Source organism: Theropithecus gelada, chromosome 1 (genome assembly GCF_003255815.1).
Source record: "Theropithecus gelada isolate Dixy chromosome 1, Tgel_1.0, whole genome shotgun sequence".
In the NCBI taxonomy this organism is placed as follows: Eukaryota; Metazoa; Chordata; class Mammalia; order Primates; family Cercopithecidae; genus Theropithecus; species Theropithecus gelada.
The window spans coordinates 107,890,774-107,904,513 of record NC_037668.1 but is presented as its reverse complement, the minus strand read 5'-3'; positions in this window follow the sequence as shown (position 1 = coordinate 107,904,513).

The window sequence follows — 13,740 nt, the reverse complement described above, 5'->3', positions numbered from 1 at the left end:
TTTTTTTGAGACGGAGTCTCGCTCTGTCGCCCAGGCTGGAGTGCAGTGGCCGGATCTCAGCTCACTGCAAGCTCCGCCTCCCGGGTCCACGCCATTCTCCTGCCTCAGCCTCCCGAGTAGCTGGGACTACAGGCGCCTGCCACCTCGCCCGGCTAGTTTTTTGTATTTTTCAGTAGAGACGGGGTTTCACCGTGTTAGTCAGGATGGTCTCGAGGCTCCTGACCTCGTGATCCGCCCGTCTCGGCCTCCCAAAGTGCTGGGATTACAGGCTTGAGCCACCGCGTCCGGCCGAAAGTCATATTTTCTTATACATCAACGCATCTGCTGGTATTTGAATCTGTGGTCTCTTTCTTAACTAATATGATAAAAGAGACAACATTTCTCTTAAGACTTAACTCTTTCCTTGTGTTGAATTCCAATGCTTTATGGCATTCACAAATACTTTGAATATCTTTCCCTCTGAAAGACTGAAGAACCATTTTACACTTCTGGTTCCATTCCAGCATTACTTTATAAAACAAGTCCCTCCATTTAAAAAACACTTTCATGAAATTTCATTTCCTCTTCTGCATATCATATCTTTCTTAATCCTGTCACACTTGCCATATCTTTCTCTATTCATTCTCTCCTCCTCTCTCTCTCTCTTTGATTCTCCTTCTGCCTCTTCCTCTCCATCTCTATCTCCATCTCTCTTGTATCCTTTCTCCTTTTCTTTTCCTTTCTCTTTCTCTCCCCTACCTCCATCTTTTTATTACTTTTTATCTATCCTTTCATATTACCTTTAATCAATACAGGAGAATTATATATTTAAAAAAAATATAGAAATGCAAAGCTGAGGAAATAAGAATATAATCTCCCCACCCCTAGACATTACTATAATAATATCCTCATATTACATCTTTCATATATGTATAAATATATATTTATCAAAATGAAATCTTACTCCATAAATCTTATCACAACTTTCTTTTTAGTAAATAATCACCACGTATTTAGTTCAGTAAATTTTCTATCATCTGGTGTCTAGATCATATTTGAATCATCTTCGTTATTTGAACATGTTATTTACAGCTGATTTTTTCAAAATATAGTATTTTTAGGCTAAGGTAGGAGGATTGCTTGAGCCCAAGAAGTCAAGGCTTCAGTAAGCCACGATCACACCACTGCATTTCAGCCTGGGCAGCAGCACAAGACTCTTTCTTAAAAAAAAAAAAAAAAAAAAGAAAAAAAGAAAAATCGGTATTTTTTAAAGATCATGTGTTATGTCTTGTTGTCATGGTATTTAAGTTCTATTTTATTTAGCCTAAACTTCTTTTTTTATACTAACTCATTGACCAGACATTTTTTCTATTGGCTCATTGACCAAACACTGTTTTGCAGTATTTCACCTTATGGCATTGCTTCCTCATTGCTTCCTCATAGTGTCATTTGGCTTTTTCCTTTGAAATAGATGATGATGATGATAGATATAGATAGATAGATAGATAGATAGATAGATAGATAGATAGATAGATAGGAGAAAGAGGGAAAGAGAGAGAGAGAGAGATAATGGACAGACATCTGGGAATTTGTATCTAAAAGGACTGGTGAATGAATATTAAACATTTTTTGCTAGAATACCAAATAGAGGATGTGAACTTCAAGGTGCATTGCATCAGACATGGTATAGTATTTGGTTGACCATCATGAGGGATACTAAGATTGACCACTATTTTAGAGTGATGGAAATCTCACCTTTTCATTTCACAGTTACATTTTTTCACTGCAAATAGGAAATAATCTTCATTTTTTTATACTATACAAACATCAAATCTTTTTACCCACTCACCTAATGAACTTATAGGCATTTGCTGGAATTGGTAATTTTATTTGGATTTGTAAAATAAGGTTTAAAAAATTATTTAGTTTCTTCTACATTTATTAACTGGCATTCTTCTGTAATCCAGTACTTTTTCTCATCAGTTGAAACTACTACATTACTGAGAAATTTAGTTTCTCTTGGAAAAGGCATATCAATACATAAATACACATGCTGAAAATAAGAAATTGATTTAGTATGACAGCAAGAGTTGAAAAGCGAGTGTGAAGCAAGTTCACTGTGCACTGTTTTCCAACTTGCCTTGAGTCTAGTGAGACAGAACATCCCCACACACCACAAGTTACATAAAGTGAGTTTGTTGCATATAGACAGTAAAGGAAAGCAGAAGTCTAGAATTTATTATGAGCTGGTCCCCACAAAGCTCAGAAAAGCTACCAATAGTGATGGGATCTCAACTCCATGTGCCCCACTTGCACTGCAACTGAGAGACCTGAGACAGCCACCTTTCCCTTGCATATTATTATACCCCGGGGGGTACCTTTAAATGCTGGGCTGAAGTGTTGAAGGATATCCATTTCTGGGAGTGAACAGGAACAAACCACAGGCAGTTCCAGCCAGCTTCCTCTTATCGCAAGTTGTATTCTCAGCACATTACACACTTACTCCTGAGAACTATAAGCAAGAAAGGGAGAGAGAACTGGGTCTGTTCAAGATGACCCAGAGCACTGTACAGCAGGTAGACTACCTTTTGTTTGTTTCTTTGCATTTTATTTTCATTTTGAACTCATAAATTTTTGTGGATTTAATCTATATTAATTGATATAGTTTGGTTGTGCCTCACCCAAATCTCATCTTGAATTGTAAACTGCATAATCCCCACGTGTTATGGGAGGGACCCAGTAAGAGATAATTAAATCATGAAAGCATATTTTCCGATGCTGTTCTAGTGATAGTGAATAAGTCTCATGACATCTGATGGTTTAATAAAGTGGATTTCCCCTGCACACACTCTCTTGCCTGCCACTATGTAAGACAAGTCTGCTTCTCCTTTGCCTTCCACCATGATTGTGAGGCTTCCCCAGCCATGTGGAACTGTGAGTCCATTAAACCACTTTTTCTTTATAAATTACCCAATCTCGGGTATGTCTTTATTAGCAGAGTGAGAACAGACTAATACAGTAAATTGGTACCAGTAGAGTAGGGTGCTGCTGTAAAGATATCTGAAAATGTGGAGACAACTTTGGAACTGGATTACAGGCAGAGTTTGGAACGGTTTGGAGGTGTCAGGAGAAAATAGTAAAATGAGGGAAAATTTGGACCTTCCTAGAGAGTTGGAGAGTTCAGAAGACAGGAAGATGTGGAGAAATTTGAAACTTCCTATAGACTTTTTGAATGGTTTTGACAAAAATGCTGATAGTGATATGGACAATAACATAAAGGCTGAAGTGGTCTTAGATGGAGATGAGGAACTCGTTGGGAACTAAAGTAAAGGTTACTCTTGCTACGCAAAGAGACTGGTAGCATTTTTTCCCCTACCCTAGAGATCTGTGGAACTTTGACCTTGAGAGAAATGATTTGGGAAGAAATTTCTAAGCAGCAAAGTGTTCAAGAGATAACAGAGCATAAAAGTTTGGAAAATTTGCAGCCTGACAATCTGACAGATAAGAAAACCTCATTTTTTGGAAGAAATTCAAGCCAGTTACAGAAATGTGCACAAGTAACAAGGAACCAAATTTTAATCATGACAAAAATAGGGCAAATGCCTCCAGAGCATGTCAGAGACCTTTGTGGCAGCCCCTCCTATAACAGGTCAGGAGGCCTAGGAGGGAAAAATGGTTTCATGGTCCAGGGCCAGAGCCCTGGTGCTTTGTGCAGTCTTGGGACTTGCTGCCCTGTGTCCTGGCCATAGCTATAAAGGACCAAGGTACAGCTCATGTCATGGCCTCAGAGGTGCAAGCCCCAGGCCTTGGCAACTTCCACATGGTGTTGAGCCTGAGGGTACATAGAAGTCAAGAATTGAGGCTTGGAAACCTCTGTCTATATTTCTGAGGATGTATGGAAACATCTGGATGTCCACAGCAGGGGCAGAGTCCTCATGGAGAACCCCTGCAAGGGCAATTTAGAAGGGAAATGTCGGGTCAGAGCCCACTGGGGCACTGCCTATGGAGCTGTGAGAGGAAGACTATTGTCCTCCAGACTGCAGAATGGTAGATCAACCAACAGCTTGCACTATGTGCCTGGAAAAACCACAGACACTCAATGCTAGCCGTGAAAGCAGCCAGAAGAGGAACTGTACCCTGCAAAGCCACAGAAGCAGAGCTGCCCAAGGCTGTGGGAGCCCACCTCTTCCATCAGCATGACCTGGATGTGAGACATAGAGTCAAAGGAGATCATTTTGGAACTTTAAGGTTTAATGATTGCCCTTTGGATTTTGGACTTGCATGGGGTGTGTCACCCCTTATTTTTGGCCAATTTCTCCCATTTGGAATGGGTATATTTACTCAAGGCCTGTATCCTCATTGTATTTAGAGGGTAACTAATGTTGATTTTGCAGGCTCATAGGTGGAAGGGACATGCCTTGTCTCAGATGAGACTTTGGACTTGGACTTTTAAATTAATACTGGGATGAATTAAGACTTTGGAGGACTGTTGGGAAGGTATCATTGGTTTTGAAATGTGAGGAGATGAGGTTTGGGAATGGCCAGGGATGGAATGATATAGTTTGGGGGTGTGTGTCCTCATTCAAATCTCATCTTGAATTATTGCTCCCATAATCCCCAAATGTCATGGGAGGGACCTGATGGGAGGTAATTGAATCATGGGGGCAGGATTTCCTGTGCTGTTCTTGTGATAGTGAGTAAGTCTCATGAGATCTGATGGCTTTATAAAGGTGAGTTCCCCTGCACACATTCTCTTGCCTGCCACCATGTAAGATGTGCCTTTGCTCCTCCTTTGCCCTCCGCCATGATTGTTAGGCCTTCCTAGCCATGTGGAACCATGTGAGTCCATTATCTCTTTTTCTTATAGATTACCTAGTCTCAAGTAGGTAATTTTTTATCAGCAGTGTGAGAACAGAGGAATAAATTTCATACTCTACATTTACTATTATTTTTAATTATCAATTGTCACACCTTGAATGTGGGAAAACAGTCCTCATTATTCAAATATGTTTTTTACATAACTGCTTTAACCTAAAATGGCTTTCTGCTTTGCTAATATAAAAATATGTCCTAGGCTTGCCATGTACCTTGTCAGCCTCCAAAATAGAGTTAGCCAGCTCACAAGATATTCTGCTTTCTGTAAATAGGCAGTAGAATTAGAGAAGACAGTTTGTTTGCCAGGGATATTCTTTGCTATTAGCAGAGGCAGGGGAAGCGTGCTGAAACTTCCAGGCAATTTTACTAAAGCACTGAAAATATTTATGCTTAATAAAATCCTAAGTTATATTTTCCATGTTTCAAAGTCAATTGTAACAGTGCAGGGGTTTTATTTAATGTATTTTGTTTTATAATTCAATCTTTTTATTTGTTTTACTTTACAAAATAGTGTTTGAAATATACTTATTTATATAGTTACTTAATTTACTTAGAATCCATTCCACTAATAAATTTATTCAATATATTTTACTCTAATGTCTCTTGAAATATATTTTTATTTGTTATTTTATTATTAGTTTGATATATGGTCAGACTTATATTTCTTTTTTATATATGGAATTTTTTAAAATTAATGAATATACATAATTAGAAGTTAAAACTCTTTAATAAAGTGTGTGTAGAAATTTTTATTTTCATTACTGACCCTTATTTTCCTTCTTTTATTTTTATTATTTATTGATTACCTTTGTGGATACATGTATGTATGTGTGCATGTGTGTGTTGTCAATTTAAACAAAACAGTTTATGTATTTTTTCTCAACTTACTCAAAAGTTATTGTATGGGACACACTATTCTGTGCTTTGCTTTTTAAACTTTGCAACATATCCTGGAGCTCTTTTCATTTTTGTACATTATTTTTAAAAGTTGCATAGTAGCCCATTAAATGGATATGCCACCATAAATCAAACAGTCTCTACTGCTGGATATGTCGGTTGTTTCCAATGTTTTGTTAGTATAAAAATGTCACAATAAATAAACTTGTATATGTGTGTGTATGTGTGTGTGTTTATATGTATATATCTTTTATACATAACATTGTGTGTGTATATATATACACACATAAACAAATGGTTATTTATGTGTATATTATGTACATAATATATGTTCATATATACACTAGTATTTTTAATATATATGCAATATATACAAAAATCCCCTCATATAAACACATACACAATAACAATAAATATATTATATATATCATATATACACACAAGGTTATTTATGTAAATGATATTGCATATATATATATACACAATATCATTTTATATTTCTTTTGGTTTATGTGCATATTCTAATTATATTTCTCAAATTGGGATCGTTGTGTCAAAGGGCATGTGTGTTTATAATTTTGATAGATATTCAAATACTCTTCCGTATAGTTTTACAGCATCTTCCTTCTTAAATTAACAACGACAATAGGTAGAAGTGTATTTTCACAGCTTTGTTGACAATTATTTGGATATTGGCGTATTTGGTATGTGAGAAATATATCTCAATTTAGTTTTAAATTGAATTTCTTTTACAAGAGGAATGTTGAGCATCTTTCTGTATGTTGAAAGACTATGTATCTTTTTCTGTGAATGACCTGAATTTTTTGACTTGCTCTTATCAATTACTAGAAGAGTTTGTATTAAGGATATTAACCCTTTGTGATATAGGTAGCAAATACATTTTCTCGGTTGGATATTTTCACTTTTATTTTTACTTTTTTATGGTATTGAATTGTCATGCAATAGTTTTTTATTTTTAATGTACTAAAATCAGATGTCTTTATTTTATAACCACAAACTCTCTGAATTAAAAATTCACTGTGGTGAATTTACGTATGTGCCATACGACAAACATTAAAGTAACTAACGAGAACTGGTTAGAGAATGTACAATGCCCTGCAGTCATGTCTCAGCTGTTGTCCCTGGAATATGATACCTCCTGCCAGAAAGGTTGATATGTTCTAAGGTTCACTAACCTTTACTCACCACCACGGCAACAGTGACTGTCAATACTATGTCTTTCCTTTCCATGAAATACCAACTTCTTCAAGTGGTAAATAATGATGATTTTTAAATTATCCTGTTTGTTCTTTCTGGTATGTGTTATTTACAATTTTATGTGTTCATAACAAAATATTTAATGGAGGTTATTTACATTACCATTTATGGTCCTCACAATGTAGAAATAAAGAATAATTTGTATTGAACATCAGAGAATATCATTGCATAATAAATACAAACATACAAACCAATGAGTTGATTCGGTGTTAAATTATTAGGTAATTGATGTTTTAAAAGCTTTATGTTATGCAAAAGTTCTTGGTTATTGCTGTTTTAGAGTCCTTATTGACAATTGGGAAAACTGGTTCGAGGTTTTGTATGGACTGATTGTATCATTATTTTTCCCATTTAATATTATATAACACAAGCTCCCTCTGTCTGAAAATTTGCTATCCAACATGTTTTCAAGCATGGATTAGATTCAGACAACAAGGTTACTTGTACTTGTATGGCTTTATTTTGAGGGTTTTTTTTTTCTAACATTTAAATCTTTGATATATTTGGGATTTACTCTGGTGCTTCATGTAATCTTTAGTTCCATTTTTTCCTTTTCTCACATGGCTACTCAGCTGTCCCAACTCCAATTATTAATGGAGTTCATTTTTACTTATCTGCTTTGAGATTGTATCTCAGGAACTATACTTGCTTAAGTGTTTGTGTCTGCCTATCTCCTAAGTGTTATCCTTCTTTAGGGATTTGCCTATACTTTCTTACCTGCTTATGCTCTATACAATCCTTAAGCAATTTTATTCATTCTTAGAACTTTGTTTTCTATATGCTGGTGACTCTCAGATACTAACTTCCAGCCCAGTTCTCTCCCTTGAGCATTATATCTGAATATCTATTTTACTACTTTCTGTCCCAAAGGAAGATTAGCCTCAAATGTCTATAACTTAGCCAAATTTATTCTCCATGCATGTTCCACATCCAATATCTTCTATCTTAACTAGTGATACCGTCTTCTATGCAGTTGCTCAAGTATTTTCATTTTTCATATCTACATCTAACCATTAATATGCTTCCTCATTTTTACTTCTAAAATAATTGTCAAAACTATTTGATTCTTTCCACCCTCACTGCTACCACCCCTGGCCAAGAAATCACATCCTGGAATATTTTTCTTCTTTCACTAATCCTTGCACCACAGTTGTGTCTTCCTCACACTGCTTCATAGAGAGAAAGAGTTTTAAGTAAAGATTCAATCATGCTATTATTGGTTGCAAACTTTTTATGGTTTCCCACTAACTATATAACAGGACCCCAAATTTTTTAAAGGCCCATGGTTTATGATGTCCTCTATGATCTGTTAACTAATCACTTCTCACCCTTGTTGTTTAAACTCCAGACATAAAGATTTTCTACAAGTTCTGGAATGCATTCTGCTTTTTCCACTTCTGAACTTTCACAGATAGTTTTCTCACTTTCAGGAATAGTCACTTACCTCCTGTTCATTTCCCCAGGCTAATAGTTATTCATTTTCAAGTTTTATCTTAAATGACATTTCTCAAGGAAGCATTCACCAATACATTCCTTCAGCAAATTGATATTACAAATTGTGTGTCAGGTACATTTTTACAAAATCTTATGGAAGCCACCTTATAGTGTGGGGAGAAGGGAGACAATAAACAAATACAATCAAATAAATCCATAGAATAACAGACACAGATAGACAGTACTGATAAAAACCCATTACCTGCTGGCAAGGTGGTTCTGTTGGCCAAAATATTGAGAGCATTTAGCTGCTGCCTTGAGTTTCCCAGTACTCTTTTGTGATCTGACTAACACAATCCATCACCTCCAGACTGCAGATGATCTAATAAACAAATGGTTAATGCCAGGCACAGCTGGAGTTCTGCTCTACCTCCTGCATTTATTTTGGTTAGTAAATTCTAGAGCATTTCAACCATCCAAAACTCCCAACTCCTAAGCACTACCAATTGATCCCCCAGGTATTTTGAAGATCTCATCCTTGTGCCACTCACATCCCTGTGACTCCGGGAAATCACACTAAAAGGCCATTGAGAGGGCTATCCTACTGGCCAGCCTACCAAGGCTTCTGTTGACTAATCACTACCTCAAATTCTTAACACTCCAGTAGCTAGCCCAAAATCCAACAGGAGAGACAGGAGAGATGGTATTCCCTTGAGATAGCACTGGCAGATTAGGAGGCAAATGGTCAGTGCCTCTCACCATAGAAGGTTCTGTCCACCAGCCTGCAAATACTGTCTTATAGTCACTACCTTTTAGCTGCGTGTGCAAATTACTTGATGAAAATGGCATATACAAAGGGAAGCATTAATGATACAAGAGAAACAAACAAACAAAAAAATGCTGGAGTGGTTCTGGGAGTGAGTTTCAGTTATGGGGTTTCATACACAAGTACAGGATCTAACCTTAGAGATAAGTGTGAGTGTGTCATCCAAAGTAGTAAGAGAAGGGTGGCGGGTTTGTGCAAGATGATGGTAGGGAACAGATGTGAATATAGAAGTCCTGATATCTTTATCTATCTTCCTGTAAAATAAAAAACATGTCATCAAATGAGACTGAATATGGAGAAGAGATAGTAGAGACTCCTCCTTACTTCACACTAAATAACCTTGCTACATATTCTCTCACAATCTTTTACTTCTTGTTCCCTAATCATCATCACATATGTCATTTCTTATAAAACACATGTTTAGACAATGAGTTCTCCTATCTTGTTTCCTACTTTTCTGGCACAGTGTGGCCTCACAATTAATATTACTTGAATTGAACTAAAATAAATTATAAGGTATGAAATTGAAAGAAAAATAATGGCACAAAATGGAGTTGGATGGTATAAAATAATTTCCAGTTTAGATGACTCTGTGGCTCCTAATTTTTTTTTTTTTTAAAAAAGGATTCAGTAAGAGAAGAATGATTATGAGGAATGATAACTTTGTTTATGTATATGTTGATTTTCATGAGGTTGGAATTCATCCAAGTGGACAACTTACACAGGAAGTAGGAGATACAAGTGGAGAGCTTAGGGATGAGATTCAGGCCACATACATAGGTTCTCATTAGCCTGCAAGAGTATAGGTGGTAGATGAAGTTATTACGTGTTTGTGTGTTTTATCATCTAAGAATGTGTTGCAATTAAAAGCCAAGGAGATAAAAATAAAGCCTAAGGTAGCACTCACATTTAGGTGGCAATTTTAATAGAGATGTATTTATTAGGAAATTAAAGAATGCATTTGTGTGTTTTGAAAGATTATATCAAATCTACTGGTCCTAGAAGCCAAGGCCTTCAAAGATCTAGGGCTATTTTCACATTTCTTTCTTAGTAGTGATGATAAACCACAATTTCACCAAAATCGCCATCCTGATATTCACTATGCCTTTTTTATTTTCTTGTGTCCATGCTGCTTCTTTTTGTGATAATCCACCAATAATTTCTTATCCAAGAACACAGGACAACAATTCTCTACTGCTGGGGACTGTAGCAAGAGCAAGACCTCCAGTGGCAACTGTAAGCAGAAACTATCTTTGGAGTCTGTCTTATAATGCATGCAAATGTTGTCAGTGTTATTATTTGTCCAAAAGCAGCTCAAAAGCCAACTTCTCCATAAATTTTCTCCACTCATCTAAACCTTAGTAATCTGCCCCACTTTAATAAATTACATTTTGCTCTTATACTTCCTTTTCCTGTGTATTGTTAAGTACTTTTTGCTTATATATGTTTTTATTTTTTCTTTTTTTTCCTGATCAGATAGATTTTAAGTTTCTGTAAAGTAATTTTGGAGTCTTTTCTTTTCTAAACCCAAAGTGTTGATCTCACTGAGTTGGAGACCTACTTGTCACTTGCCCACTTAGCTACGTTGATATTGCTAGAGGACAAGTATATTAAGGTCCAAACATAGAAAATTCCTTTGTAAAGCTAGTTCAGATTACATAAGGTACTGGAAAACAAAGTAAGTAAAAACAACAACAACAAAGTTAAATGGCAAGCAGGCATTGGCAGCTAAGTCGTTTTGCTACCATTTACATTATTAGATAACTTCACATTTCTTTCTCTTATGTACTATTACTCCTGATTCTTATTTCTTTCAGCCACGTTATTTAATGACACATTTCATTTTCCATTGGAAGAACTCCCATAACCTTACATTTCATAATATAAATATAGTACAGTTTGGTACATAGGGCTGACACTTCAGGTACTGTTGCTTCTTTACCATTATAAGCATCAGAACCAGGGTAAAAACTAACGTTACTAACATGCTAAGATATTGAATGCTATTGAAGACCTCTTTCAATGAAAACAACCAAATGCACATGTGTGAGAATGAAAAGCTTACACCACAAGTTCCAAAGGATCTTTGAATTAGCTGGTGGTAATTAAACAAGGCAATAAATAACTTTCAATAAAGGTAAGTTGTTAGAATGAGGTAAGAACTCCGGTTTTCTCGATTAATCAAATGCTTAGAAACATCGTGAGTTGGGGAAAAGCCAGATGCTAGTGGAGAAAACAGTTCTATTGCTGTGCTTCTTTATTTAAAAATGTTACGCTGAAATTAAAGTCATAGGACTAGCATAGCCCATTTATCTTACAGCAACAAAGAAATTTTGGTGTAGACTATGATGAATCCTCATCCTTTATACACATATGAACTCAAAGCTCCTAGAAATTATAAGAAGAATCCAGATTGTTAGGATTCATCTGTTGTGACTGTTGGCTTTCAAGTCTATCCCTAAAGAGACCCTCTGCTCAATTGTTTTTGCAATGTTCTTCTAGCCTACTGTGGCTCCTATGTTCCTCCTTGCATCTAAAATCCATTAGTTATCATTGTTCCAGAACTGACTCAACTGGTTCATTGTCTCTTTGTGGACACAGTAATTGTGTCTACTTCACTGTGTACTGTATTGTATTAACTTATGGATACGGGAAGTGACAGAGAAGCTGGGCATGACTACAAAGGGAGAAAACAGTATTCATAAATATGAGAGGGAACAATGCAATGCAAATTGATGATCAGAAAAACAGTGTTGTGAATAATGCACCCACGAAGTGGAAAACAAATATGCAGTACTCTGCGATTGCTACACTCCCTATGCCTCATCTTGCCTGCTGTTTGGCTACCTTTGAAAATTTTGAGGGACAAAAATAAGAACAAAAGATTTAGAACACTCCAACAAGCAAATTCTTGCCTGGCTTGTCAAATTGTACATACTTACTTTACAATTTATCACAGCTGGTATTCCTGACCTGACTCCAGGCTAAGAGATTCAAGAGCAGCATGCTCCTATACCTTAGCATACTCACCTATAGAGATATTTTGATAGCTTCTTTGGAAAAATGTATCGTGCTCAAAGACAAAATAACTAGAAGGTTTTAACCTTGTAAGTGCTTAAATGTAATTTATTTTCTTTACTTTCTTTTTATTTTGATCATTTGTTTTGTACCACATGGGGTTTTATGCTTTGCTCAGCTAGATTATAAACTCCTGTAGGGTATAGATTTAATTTACAGTGTCTGGCCGAGTATCAGCTACTCAATGTTACTATATGTAACTATGGAATGTTAAAGATTTAAGAAGTATGACTCATTCATTTATGGAAAAATTCAACCATCATGTATTAGCTGCTATATAATACACATGATGCTATATCCTAGAGAGGTAAGTGTGTTGAAAAAATCTACAGCCCAAGGGAAATTTTTGTTTGTTCGTTTCTCTATAGATTTTAGTATGTGCAAGGAACTGGATATTATGTGGAAGAATATGACAGTCATTATTTATATACTTGTCAAGTTTGTATTCTAGTTGTGATGAAGGCACTAAAAAAATTATAGATTTTATATTTTAATTACAAATTTGTACCACAAATGAATATATAGAACAGTATGAACATGTATCAGGGAAAAAATACCAAGTATAGAGAGTTATATCCTAATTTTTTTTTTTTAGAAAGTGACATTTGAGTTGAGCTTTAAAGATTGAAAAGATGAATAGGTTACAGGAAAAAGAAGATTCCCAACAGAGGTGATAGCAAATGCAAAGATCCTAAAGAAAGAGGATGAAAAACATAAGGATCTAGAAGAAAAACATCTCATGAGGCTGAGAGCTTTGAGATAGGTGGTGGTAAATAATAACGTCATCACCATTGACAAATGCTGATAAAGAGTTTTTAAAAACCTATTATTTAAATCAAATAAACAATAATTTTGTTTTAATCATATTCCTAATATAATTATGAGCCAGTGCTTTCATATATTCTTACATATTAACTATTAGCATTCTGCCATTGTTATGAAAATATTTAGATTTAAATCACAACAAAATAGACCACACAAAATGGGTGAGAACTCCAGATCTGCTCTATAAATTCTCCTATGTTGGACTAGGTCAGGCTTACGCAAACCCATGTGTGTTTCACTTACCCAGTGCCTCTTTTTGCTTTGTGTCTTCCTCAGGCCCACTGCAGTATTTATTACACTGACTTATGCCTGGCTTCCTTTAACTTCCATGTCAATGTCTACTTAAAACTCTCATCATCCCCCTCTAATTATTGATTCTCTGGCCTCTCTTTCTCCTCCATTCAGCTAAGTATAGGTGTCTCTGGATTTCCGCCTTGGCTTTTTTAACTTTCCTTTTGATAGTACCTTCTTTAACAATGTTATAAAAACTGGTAACATGGTGGCAGTTGATAACATTTATAATAAAAGTAAACTTGTATTCAAACTAT